The 13,373-nt window shown below is 43.2% G+C and overlaps 1 protein-coding gene and 6 non-coding genes across 7 annotated transcripts in view; 1 reads left to right on the forward strand and 6 right to left on the reverse strand.

The window, feature by feature from the left end:
• The window catches only part of LOC111868568 (protein phosphatase 1 regulatory subunit 12A), a 99,124-nt gene that overhangs the window by 14,127 nt on the left and 71,624 nt on the right, over positions 1 to 13,373 (forward strand). The window lies entirely within an intron of this gene.
• On the reverse strand, positions 7,392 to 7,473 carry Trnas-uga. Its single transcript has one exon. It is a non-coding gene; the product is annotated as a tRNA-Ser (tRNA).
• Trnas-uga lies at positions 7,543 to 7,624 on the reverse strand. Its single transcript has one exon. It is a non-coding gene; the product is annotated as a tRNA-Ser (tRNA).
• On the reverse strand, positions 7,694 to 7,775 carry Trnas-uga. The gene has a single exon. It is a non-coding gene; the product is annotated as a tRNA-Ser (tRNA).
• On the reverse strand, positions 7,845 to 7,926 carry Trnas-uga. Its single transcript has one exon. It is a non-coding gene; the product is annotated as a tRNA-Ser (tRNA).
• Trnas-uga lies at positions 7,996 to 8,077 on the reverse strand. Its single transcript has one exon. It is a non-coding gene; the product is annotated as a tRNA-Ser (tRNA).
• Trnas-uga lies at positions 8,148 to 8,229 on the reverse strand. Its single transcript has one exon. It is a non-coding gene; the product is annotated as a tRNA-Ser (tRNA).

The raw sequence follows: 13,373 nt of genomic DNA on the forward strand, positions 1-13,373 counted from the left end.
GGTTTTACTCGACAGATGGCACTAGTGGTAGATATTACATGTCTTTACAGTTTCGCCGGATGGGCATTGCCTAGGCCTCTTTTGTATTTACATTTTTTCTACAATTAAAGAAAAGTGTTCACAATTTCTACCATTTCTTTGCATTGGTGCTCATGCACTTGATTTTGTCGGCTAGGTTTATAATACAAATTTCTACCTCGTTTTCTATCCTAGTTCCACGCATGTACGTCCTCTATTATAATTTCTATTTTATAGTTTCTTGTTATCTCCCGCTGAACTAGCCTAGTTGTTACTCAACGACATTTCGTTGCTACGATTTCGACAGTCACGTGGTCACGTAACGGGCGCAACGAACTCTCTGTAGTTCATCTCCGAGGAGACGAGTTCGTTGCTTCGTCATTCTCTACGCAAAGGCTCACTGTTATTGCTCTACCATGGAAGTACCTACTCCAAACACGTTACATTATGTCGAAATAGGTTGGAAAATCTGACAGGAGTCGTCCAGTGATTGAGATCGGCTTTTTCTAAGGGATCCAAGTGAGTAGGTGTCTTCCTTCCTCACCTGAAGACGGAAACGGATCCAGTTTTCGAAACGTCCTGTTTTCTATTTCCTAGAATTCCGGACGATTGAAAAGTCAAAAAACCGAGTAATTCTGCTTGCAGAAATGTTGGTCTTTCTGTGAAGCTCCTGTTATTTTTGTGCAGTTTTGACTAAATGTAGAACGTAAAGACAAAAAATTAGTTAAAATTCGTCAGAATCTGCTCAACGAAGTTGCTATGTGCGCAGAAACGGACGGACGGTCACAGCGAGGATAGTAGGAGCGGGGACTTTACTTATCTTTATCTATGAAGGGGCTGATGACACAGGGAGAGGCGTTTCTGAAATAGTTTTACACAGGTCTGTGGAACAATGAAAAGGGAACCTCTCCTTGAAGATAGAGTTTGCAACTGATGCCAATTTGGCTCATAGGGGCATCCGACTTGCCTTCTTACAGAACTTTGATTTAAAACTGAGAGATTATCCCGTCCACCTTGAGCCTGGCTACTTCAGTCCTCCAGATTGCATTGCCCTATTTGCTCCGCAAGAAGAACAATGAACATACGACCAATGACGTGTAAGGAATGTGATGTGATTGCAATCCAGCGTATTGTATGATTTGGCGTCTTTGGGGTTTGAAAATCTCCGAGGATGTCATAGCGAACAGTTCGCAGGTTGCACAGCTACAGCAAGAAAAGGTCGGCAGGCTGGGAATAGAGTAACGACCAGGACGTTGCTAGGTGGGGATCATTGAGCGCTGTGTAACTCGAGCAGGTGCATTGTCACCGTGAATCAGTTAAAATATGCAGACCAGTTTCTAGCACCGCCTCTCTTGCGGTCTGATTGCGGGGGAATCCGACCGAGGCAACTATTCGAATTCAAATTTTGGGCAGAGAGTGATAGAAGTGGCGCTTCGCAACTTTCTGTCGCCTCAAGGTGAATAAGAAGAGTACAGAAATGTTGACTGTCTGCTACACATACTACCCTGCTCCAGCAGCTGGGGATGCGACGGTGAGAAGTTTACACTCTTCACCTCGGAAACACTCCATGGCTAAAAATCGTTTTTGTTGTTTATTTATTTAACAGTGATGTACCATCAGGAATGTCACATGCTTGACGGCGATGCTTGACTGAACTACATCAAATTAGGCTATTGTTGTTGTTGTTGTTGTTGTTGTTGTTGTTGTTATTGGAGAGGGTGGGTTTCCCCATGCACTTAGACCAGTATTTGTCCATTGTGCGTCCCCTTGTGATATTCTACCAGTCTCTATACCCTACCGGTACTGGTGCGTGCCATCAGTCCCGACTCAGTCAGCGAGTTCGGCCTCTACTGGCTCAGCGGTATCTCGATGCTTCCCCCATCTACCAGAGGCGGTAGAGACTACTGTTGGGCTGGAAATGTCCTGAATTTGGCTCAGAGGTCCCCTTGAGACATGAGGTTACTACTAGATCTTTCGCTCCCTGCGCGGTATTAAAATTTATTGTTTGTGCGAACACGGGTGTCGACAGGAACTTTTACAAGGCGGGATAGGGCGTGGAGATCCAGGAAATGTTTGCAAACTTACGTTTGAGCTGTGTAAGAATATTCTGACAGTTGGCCTGGCCATTTGGGTTCTTGTATTGAAACATACATGGCGTCACATATAAAATAATTTAAATGTTTGGCAATCATATTGACATTTTTCCCAATTCTCGAATTTTGGGTTTCCCACCAAAACACCTCGGGATGTGGGCAAATGTCTGGCTTGCCCCTCTGCAGGCGTCTGTGTATGTGAGATTATCCTATATCACAACATTACGAACATTCTGCTTACCAAACACTGGTTGTTCCTACGGCGCTTTTCAACTGGTTGTGTGCATACAGCCGAATGGGAGGATATCTGAAATATGAGCTAGGAGGGATGTAAATAGAAAGGGCTCAACATTTGCTTGAAGAGCTTGGGGAAAACTTCAAATATACTTACTCGAGATATCTAGACCTCCACTTTGCGAGATAGGAATGCTAGTCATGCAAGTGACAAAGAACGGTCGTGACATTCGTCGGGAAAAGAAGGCAAAGGCAAATCATTAAATATCATCTACAGCTTTTGAAACACAATAATTCTTGCAGGTATTGAAAAGAATACAAAATTAAAAAGTTTGAACCGGGAACCTCTCGATCTGCAGTCGAATGCTCTACCACTGAGCTATACCCCACTTGTCTGTGATTGTTTCTTCTTTCTTTGTAACGCTGTTCCTCAGGTGCATACCTAACAATGTTGTGTAACTACGGCAGCCCACATCTTTATACTGGTTCTTCTAGATGTACAGTATTTATATTGAAGGAAACTTCCTACAAAATTTAATTTGTCGTCATTTTCTATTGTTGGCTGTATTTATGCCAGAGTAGAAGAAGCAGCCATTATTACATACTGATCTCTCGTCATCACCAAACCTTAAATGGTGGTGTCACTGAGCAGGTTAATTGTGCGGTAGCGGTTTACACTTGTATTCGATAACTGCTTTTGTATGTTGAGTAGCGTGCCGCATATCCTGAAGGCGGGTTTACACTAAGGCAACCATTGGCAACCGCGCCGCACGCGGCGCGATCACATGCTGCAAGTTATTCATTTGCAGGTAATGGGTAGCGCAATCGCATGCGGCTTGCGTCCCTCGTCCTCTTGTTGCTCCAGGCCGCAAGGTTATCCATCGCTAGTGGGTTCAGTTGCCTATTCGCATGCGGCGTGATGAGTTGGGACACGGATAAAGCCAAGTGTCTTATCGAAGAATACAGCGAAAAGAGCATTCTGTGGGATTTGCGGGGTCCCAGTTATAGACAATCGGAAGAAGTTGAAGCTATGGGAGGAATTGGCCACAAAGTTTGAATGTTCGGTGAAGAAAGAGAAAGAAAAGGTTACAAATCTCAGAACGACCTTCCACAGGTATAGAAAGAAGAAAAACGGCTCCGCCAAAGGTGATCAGTGAATGCACTTCCTTCACTGAGTTTCCTTCTTGAGGTTGCAGCACCAAAAGAAGGACTTTGCACACCTCTGGGGTGAAAAGTCAGATATTCTGAAAAGGTACATCAATGAATGATATGAGTCTCCAGTAGCCAAAAATCTCATTGTACAATGGAGTTTCACTTCAGGCAGTATACTATCCCGAAAATTTGTATCGGATTTTGAAATGAGAGGAGCTACCATATCCCGAAGGTAATCGAAGTCCCCTTTAGACATGCGACGAAAATTTTTAAACAAGTAACCGTCATCTGCAACAAGTCTATTAAAAAGTAATTGCGAAGTATATCACTATTAATAAAAATGTTCCTGCACGACACTCTTCTCTGACGTTTTCTTCTCCTGCTCAAAATGAGACAAGCCGCAGCAGCAACTGTCTGCGGTGACATCTCTACACAAGCTGACGTAAAAATTGAAGCAACCAGTCGCTCTGGTTGTAAATGGGATCGGTCGCATGCGGCATTATTGCTCCTGGCCGAATGTTCCTTGATAAATTGGACAGCAAACATAGTCGCCCGAGGAGGGCAACTAGATTGCTTTTAGTTGCCCCAGTGTAAACCCGCCTTGACTGGGTTTCTCTTTGTTTCGAGGCGTATGTCTTGAAGTCCGCAACTCCTTACCGCTAACGGTCATATTCTCATCTGTCCGCCCTAACCTCTCGTAGCAGCCGTGTAGAAACAAAAGACTCGATTTTTGCACATCATATCTGTTTTGTACTCAGAAAGTATTCAGTTCAAATCTCGGCCGGAATACCCGCTCTCCACATGTTCTGTCGTGGGTTTCCCCTGTCTCTCCAGATGACTGCAGGGAAATACTTCCAGTGTGACCAGATCCGTTCCTTCCAAACCTCACATCGTCGTTACTGACGTTCATTTTATATTTGCAATAGAGAAAAAGGGACAAGAAAGAAAATAAGATTGCTGTCTTCTAAGGTGTGACGCCCTGTAGTCTTGGATAGTGCAGTCCATATTGCGACTGACTACAGGCTGGACGGCTGAGGGTTCGGAGTTCGAGTCCCTGTGGGGCAAGGTTTTCCTCCACTCCATGTCGTCCAAACTGTCTCTGGGGCCCAATGCGTACCGGGGGCTATTTCCCTAGGGGTAAAGTGGCCTGGGCATGAAGCTGACCACTCATCTCCAACTAGTGCCGAGGTCAAGACTATGTGGATCTATACACCCGCTCCCCCATACGCCTTCATGGCGTAGTGTTTAATTAGTTAAGCACATGGCTAGCTTTACCTTACATTCTCAGAGGAACGCCATCTGCAGGTCCGAAGAGTAAGTCGGGCTGTTGGTAGCGTGGCGTGTTGCTGTACACCCTGGAGCTGGAGGAGGCAAGACGTTCCGCTGAAATGTCGGTGATCTTCTACCAGACTACACAATGTCACACCGAAGAAGATATTACTTTTCATTGTCATAACCATGAGAACTTCAAACTTAAGGGAGAAGAAATTTTCGTTTTAAGTTCGCGCAGCGAGGACTGTCTCCAGGGGCCTGACGCCGTGTAGTGTGCTATAAGTCCACTGCCCCCAGAGGTAAACCAAGTAAGTCCTGCGCCGTAACATCGGCGAAGTTCAACCGGAAGAGATGGGTTTGGAATTTGAAAGGGAGAGACAAACTTCGCCTTTAATGCAGATACGCGCGCCCGGTCATGCGATGCCAGTGGAAGATCTCACATTATACCGTTTGGATGATAAATTGAAAGGCGGCGCGATGGGCAGGGCATGTAACAAGCATGGGGGAGAGGAAAAATGCATATACAATTTTGATCGGAAAGTCTGAGGTGAAACAGAAAACATAAAAGAATAAAATGAAGTGAGACGCTGTGCGCAGAATTTAAATGGCTGAGTAGTGGGATCTTGTGAGCAAGGTAGCATAAAGATAAGGATTTATTGAGGAAAGAAATAAAGATTTCTACATACCCTGTGCAAGTGTAAGGCGGTCCCTACCATCATGCCCAATTTCTCTATATCACCCTACAATCTAAACCTAGATATCTGAGACAGTCGCTTCCCTTGAGGTTTTGCTGTTGTCGTCCTAATCTCCCTATTTGTGCCACCTGTTCCGCGCATCTCGGCCTAAGCGCTCAGCGTAGGCGGTCTGATTACTGTGCAAGTACTTCTCAGTATCTTTGCGACGTTATCTCCCCGAGCGTCTTCCTTCCACTGGAGCCGTTTTTGGCCTAATGAAGAGCCTGAAACTAGAACGAAAATTTCTTAATATGATATAGTCTCATTTCCCTAGTGCATGCACTGCAATACATGTCGCTAAATATTTGATTATTTGCTTCACAAGAGTTTTCAACTTGTGTGAAGTTGAGAGTCACAGCTGAAATAGTGAGGACGTCAGATCTTACAGTTTTCTTCCTCGAATATTTCGCAATTATTTAGACGGTCAAGAAATTCCGTTTTTATAGAAACCTGAGGTTTATTGCCGTGTTCATAAAATTAGACTCTGTTTTAAGAATTTGTTCTCACATTCACATCGCATTTTCGTAACGTCCATTTATATGCTGAAGTTTGTTTCCTTTTGCATTTAGCTTTAGAATATTGTATGTTCCTGTGATACGTTGACCCTTTCTGTGAAACTTAGTCTTTCGCCAACGGAACGGTAAGATTGAGGAAGATTGTGGAAAAATATTAAGGAGAATATTTGGATACATTTGGAAGAGAAAGGGAAAATTATAGGCACGTAATAAGGGGCTTAACAAATCACAGTGGTATCTTAAGTTCATTAGATCGCTTAAATGAAGAACATGCTCAAATGGGGAGGAAGGGAGGTAGTAATTGAATGTACAGGTTTGGTCAGAGGACCTCAGTGCAAGAGACTAATGTGGAAAATTGGAAGTGGGTAGAATTCTAAAGTGGGCAATACAGAACTACCATGTGAAGGCGAGGTCACAATTCAGATGGCTTAGAATGACGAGGTTTTGCCAACACGTATTTAAATTAGATATCCATAACGATATTTCTTGGCCGTCCAACTAATGATATACTGAAGGCTTTTTAAAATTTGTCTTAATATATTTAACAAAGCTTCATCAACTACCAAATTTATATGATGTAGGGTGTCAGTATGATCATGAATGAAATATCTAAATTTGGAAACGCCCGTGCTGTGTCTCAAAGTTCTGTTCTAGAGCTTAACGAATTGTTCGTTGGGCTATCTAGCGACGCATGTGCCAAATAATGTAGGAAGAAGATTATGAACGATGGAAATGAAAAGCTCCGAAATATCGCGCTTTCAGTTTAAGAAAGTGGGAGAAAACACGAAGATTCAGACATACCAGGTAATAGGGTACCTCCCCAACGTAGCTTGAGGGTTACTACTATAAAAAACTGTTTAGTTTTGTCGGAAAAATTACCGTCAGTGGTCGAGACTGGAATCTCCTGAATGCGAAACAGCAATGCCATACTGCACAAAAATTATTTATTTTATTCCATATTGGTTCATGCTACAATTTCTACCCATTTAAACTTTGTTGTGTTTTTACTTTTATTTGATTTGCTCCAACAGGATTTTGCGATGTCTGACTAAAGATTAGGAGAGAATTCATAGTACGCTATCCAGGGTACACCTCGAGCCACAAAAGATACTGTTCTATGAGAATCATTCAGGTGACAGCAAGGCTGCAGTCAAGATTCCATTCCAGCAGAAGAGATTGAAATGTAAAAGACAAAACAAATTAATTTCGATTTAAAAAGTTTTCGGTGGGGAAGGATTCAAACCTGTGCGGTTACAACCCATTGGATTTAAAGTCCAAATCCTTAACCACTCGGACACCGCAGCTGCCTGTATGCTTTGTGTTGGAACAGTTAATTTCACATTGCCAACATTTCAGTTTCAAGCCAAAATTTTCGCTGCGGACAGGATTCGAACCTGTGCGGGTACAACCCATTGGATTTCAAGTCCAACTCCTTAACCACTCGGACACCGCAGCTGCCTGTATGCTTTGTGTTGGAACAGTTAATTTCACATTGCCAACATTTCAGTTTCAAGCCAAAATTTTCGCTGCGGACAGGATTCGAACCTGTGCGGGTACAACCCATTGGATTTCAAGTCCAACTCCTTAACCACTCGGACACCGCAGCTGCCTGTATGCTTTGTGTTGGAACAGTTAATTTCACATTGCCAACATTTCAGTTTCAAGCCAAAATTTTCGCTGCGGACAGGATTCGAACCTGTGCGGGTACAACCCATTGGATTTCAAGTCCAACTCCTTAACCACTCGGACACCGCAGCTGCCTGTATGCTTTGTGTTGGAACAGTTAATTTCACATTGCCAACATTTCAGTTTCAAGCCAAAATTTTCGCTGCGGACAGGATTCGAACCTGTGCGGGTACAACCCATTGGATTTCAAGTCCAACTCCTTAACCACTCGGACACCGCAGCTGCCTGTATGCTTTGTGTTGGAACAGTTAATTTCACATTGCCAACATTTCAGTTTCAAGCCAAAATTTTCGCTGCGGACAGGATTCGAACCTGTGCGGGTACAACCCATTGGATTTCAAGTCCAACTCCTTAACCACTCGGACACCGCAGCTGCCTGTATGCTTTGTGTTGGAACAGTTAATTTCACATTGCCAACATTTCAGTTTCAAGCCAAAATTTTTCGCTGCGGACAGGATTCGAAACTGTGCGGGTACAATCCATTGGATTTCAAGTCCAACTCCTTAACCACTCGGACACCGCAGCTGACTACATTATTTGCGTTGTAACAGTTAATTCATGCCAGGGTTAAAAACAGACTTCCTAGCAGCTATTAATGGAGATTGATTTTTTAATGTGTTTTCGTTGGAAGGAGAACGTGTTTATCGAACCGCTGCCTAGCAAAGATTGGGTGGATACACACAGAGGCAGGAAAGGTGATCTCACAAGCCTACTTTTATTTTCATTTAGAAAATACTGAAAGTAGCCTAAACAATTTTGAACTTGCCTACATATAATACAATAATACAAAAGCCGTTGCCTGTGAATATCAGAAATATGCTTATCGCTTTTGCCTAGTAATTGTCGTCTCCTCTGTCATTTGGGTGTTCCATTTAATGTTCTCGCTTCAGTCCGCTGCTCTAATCAGTCAGAAAGCCTACACTAAAAGGTCAATTCCTCCTCCCGTCGAAGAGGCGACCCCGTTGCCTAGCAGCGATAGTGGGGGCACATAGACATACGAGCAGGAAGGAGATCGCATAAACCTTCTATAGGAAAGTAGGCTATAAAATGAAGCAGATTAATAATATAGACGAAATAGATAAGCCATCTGGATGGAATGACTGATGAATTAACAATGAAACAAATTCTATGGTGCGAACCACAATGACACCGAGATTCAGGATATTTTCGAAAACATGGAATAAGCATGAGAAGTCGGAAGAGGCTCGAGTCTGTATATTGAGGGGAAGAACAGTTTGATTTCAAATTAAGAATCTCACTTCGCAGGGGGTGGATACTACTGGGTATCAAGACCTTGCCACGGTGACAGAGTCCCATAAATCGATTAATTTGCGTTGATATCAGTTCGATTTCTAGCCAAAAATTTGTTGCGCACAAGATTCTAACCTGTGCTGGTACGACATATTGGATTTCGAGTCAGACCCCTTAACACCTCAGATACACAGCAGACAACACAGCACATCGATACAACTAATTTACATTAACAAAATTCCGGTTTCAGATTCGAACTGGGAAATCAACATTTCTGCTGGTAGTTACTATAGGATTCTGACGATGGTGTATAACACACTGATATGTTGGGTTTTTGGACTTTATCCATCGTCCTGGTTTTTAAGATAACAAATAAAAACACGACGTTTCGGAAACTGGATCTGTTTCCGAAACGTCGTGTTTTTATTTGTTATCTTAAAAACCAGGACGATGGATAAAGTCCAAAAACCCAACATATCAGAACATTTCTGCTGTTAAGAGGAAGTGATCTTAGTCTTAAGAGGCATGCCGACAATATGGCGGGAAGTAGGCGCGCGGGAAATATCAAATTGTAATGAAATGCTTCTCACCTTTAACGAAGACTAATTTTCAGCTAATTAAGTACTATGTGGGAGCCAGTGGGAGCCAGAATTGCTCATCGATTATATTGACTACATTACGAGCTGGACGACCGCAATTCGATTCCAGTCAATGGCCACAATTCTTCTTGCCGCCGCGTTTAGACCGTGTGGGGCATGCATCTCCTATCCTATGCGTAAAGGGGAATCTTTCCCCAGAGGTAAAGCGGCTTCAGTATGAATTTAGCCACTTACCTCCACATAGTGCCGAGATTAAGAATGCGTGGAGTTGTACCTCCACCCTACCATACGTCCTCATTGAATAAGGAATTTCTGACGTTAGTGATCAGTCTATTTCTGACTTCGGTGCGTTATGTAGAAGAACTGTTGTACTGCAGTGGCTGTTTCGTGTTTGACCTTGCTCTAAATAAGGTGACCCAACGTTCGTCATTATTATGAACTACCGACTCGTGGACACAAGCGGAAACGTGGCTTTGGAGGTAAAGCTGTTCTTATCGCCACATGGCCTTATTTCTGTAAATACTGTGCTGTTGGGACTGTCTTGCAGTCAGCTATTAAGAACAATGCGAGTCCTTTACGAAGACCTGATGTAGTCAACGCACGCGCTGCCAGGAATGAACTTCTGATTGGTTAGATAAAGCAAAAGCTGCGTGGCCTTGTGTCCTGTAACGTAGACCTGTGTAATCCTTAGCCTTTTGTAATTGATGGGGTGTGGGCTGTCCGTAAAGTTGTGATCCATTTCCAGCACGGCGAAACCCGTTGATCCTGCAACCAGCCACACGTAAAGATGTTGGCAGCAAAGGCTGGTGAAAAGTGGTCAGACGACCAGAAACAGATGAAGGTCTGGAACAGTTTCAATTCTATATAGACAAATCAGCGGACGTTATAATTACACGATTGTTTTCATATATTTACATAATTTTCTATTGACATATTTTCCCCGAACATTTTATTTTCCAACCTCCACATCTGCGCAATGAGATTCATGAATCCTTTGTTGAGGTCGAAAGGTTTTGACGCTGATCAGTCTTTATTTGGATGATTATAAATGAACATGAACGTTGTAAGTTTTGAGGTTTTCACGGCGATGACTATGAAGAAAGTCGTCTTCTGGGTTTAGGCGCCGTGTATTCTTCGTTTTGGCCGACGTTTCGGAGGAACGTATCGCCTCCATCTTCAGAGCAGTTGAATGGCTTGGAATGCAGAGAGCAGTATTCCAAGCCATTCAACTGCTCTGAAGATGGAGGCGATAAGTTCCTCCGAAACGTCGGCCAAAACGAAGAATACACGGCGCCTAAACCCAGAAGACGACTTTCTTCGAACATGAACGTTATTTCTAATTTAATCACGGTAATTTTTAATTTCAAAATCTTATATTTCGATAATACTGGAACTATATTGTGATTTGTAATATCGTATTTCATTGTCTGGGACGTGCAATAGGGTGTTTATGTTGAAATTTCTAGAGTCTGGCAGGGCCAAGGAGTCCGGAGTTCTGACATGAGCAGTCATTAATTTAGCTCGGGTACAGGATACCGGACGCGCCTGCAAAAGTCAGTGGAAAGGACAGGTCAGAACTCGTTACAATTGCCTGTGAATGAGGGCCATTACGACTGAGTTGCCTCTTTCAAACTTCCTTACGGAAGATGGAATGACACGTATATGTCCGCACCATGCAGAATTCGAATTTTTCGAATTCCCAGTGTGGGGTGTGCAAGCCATTCCACGAGAAGTCTTTCACCATATTCTGAAGTGTACGGACGTGGCCCTTGCACGCTCCGAGACCCAGTTTACAGATCAAGTAATATATTGTAATTGTAAGCATTAACGTACAATAAATTAAACAGTGTAGTTTGGAGAACAATAAGTGAATAAACATCAAGCTGGATCAACTCCCAGAATATCGCTACCCTGAGTCTCATGCTAACCGACCCAGCCAGTTTCCCCGTACCTATACCGACCTGTGAGGACAACTTGCAGTGGCCATCATACACTCTCCTAAGGTAGAAACAGGTGTAGCAGGGATAGGGCCATTCCGACTGAGCTGATATTACAAAGGCGGGTTGGAAAAGAGCGGTGTTAGTTTACTATGATGACAATTGTGATATCGGACTATGAAATCGAGGCCAACAAAATCCTGACCTGATTGGGTCTTTTCTACACGAAAGGGAGTGTTCTCTCTTCTGCTGACCTAGGTGGAAAGGATCGCATTGGGCGCCAATCAGTCCAAGTGGGTAGAGGTGTTGATGTTTGCTCCAAGGTCCCTTAATGATATGAGCGGGGTTGTTTGTGACTCTTATCCCTCAGGCATCTGCATGACACACTTATGGTCGAAATAGGTCATCTTGAAGTCGTTCGCAAAAGTGTATGAACCTTCATACCATTGCTTGCGTGTATGTAAGTATGGGAGCACTGCGCAGGCTCCTTGTGTGACGGTGTGCTGTGCCTGTTGGCTGATTGGGGTCTGTGTCGGTTTCTGCTGTCGAATATCGGGATCGTGTCTTCAGAGGGGTGGAGACCGTCTGTAGCCAATCTTGACCTACTCAATCACGTCATTTGACGCTATGCAACTTACACAGTTGATACCGCACTGTTAAATTGAGAAGTAATCCAGCAATTTTTTATAATGGCGGCAAAAATTACGCAATAAGTATTACAGGGGTGATCACTAAATCTGGCTCAATGAAATACAAATGATATAAAATAAAAATTCAGCAAAATTACGTTGTCGTGATTCAATATATTGTAGCTTGTAGATCGGTAAACACAGTCCCATGGCAACGGATACGCATGCAACAATAGAGGTACTGTTGGAAACGGTGTTTTATACTCGGTCCGTGCCTAGGTGTTATAAGGAAGACAACTGGTTCAACCAAGTCTGTGAAGAAAAGAGGGAGTTGGAAGGGAGCCACCGTTCAGAAAAGACTTGAGCCCGAAAGCAGAAGAAAATCCGTTGTTAGAAGCCGTTACCAGGAAATGTATAGTGAATACACTGCGGGCTAGAAAAGCTCTAGAATGTACGCTAGTAATTTGTAAATTGTGGAAAATTACGAGTCGTATGTTAAAGTGGTCAATAAATGCAATATCCAGTCCAAAACCCCGTCTATGGTCACTCCACACTCCTCGTGACAGTATTTTTCCGAGAGTAGAATTCAGTTTAGTTCCAGTGTGGGATGTGTTATTTCCGTGAACATAATGTGGAAAATTTAATTCGGACACATATTTGCCACTCGATTTGTCAAGAAACGCATGAGTGCGGTACATATTCGCCGCTGGACAACTTCAAGAGTCACTGATATATTGGGTTTTTGGACTTTATCCATCGTCCTGGTTTTTAAGATAAGTAATAAAAACACGACGTGTCGGAAACTGGATCTAACTGGATCTCTTTCTAACGGACCCAACAGAATAGGTGTTTTCCTTCACCTGAGATCCAGTTTCCGAAACGTCGTGTTTTTTATTAGTTACCTTAAAAACCAGGACGATGGATAAAGTCCAAAAACCCAATATATCAGTGTGTTATATACCGGAAAAACTTTTTATAATAAATCGAATGTAGCTTTAACTGCACCAGTTGATAGCAAGTCAACAGCCAAAGTGCCAACAAGAAATAAACAAGAGCTCCCACTGGTCCTTATCCTGTGCACTGTCCTCAAACACTGGTATACTGGGACCGATGTTTACTGGACCCAGTTCTCAAGGTTAAATAAATGTTTGCGCAATGGCTTTGGTGCTTTTCTCTCGGGTTATGGTGTTCATATCCGTACGGCCTGGTTCTGAGAAGATGGCGCGAAACCTCATAGACCCAGTATTATATCA

Source organism: Cryptotermes secundus, unplaced genomic scaffold (genome assembly GCF_002891405.2).
Source record: "Cryptotermes secundus unplaced genomic scaffold, Csec_1.0 scaffold330, whole genome shotgun sequence".
Lineage (NCBI taxonomy): Eukaryota > Metazoa > Arthropoda > Insecta > Blattodea > Kalotermitidae > Cryptotermes > Cryptotermes secundus.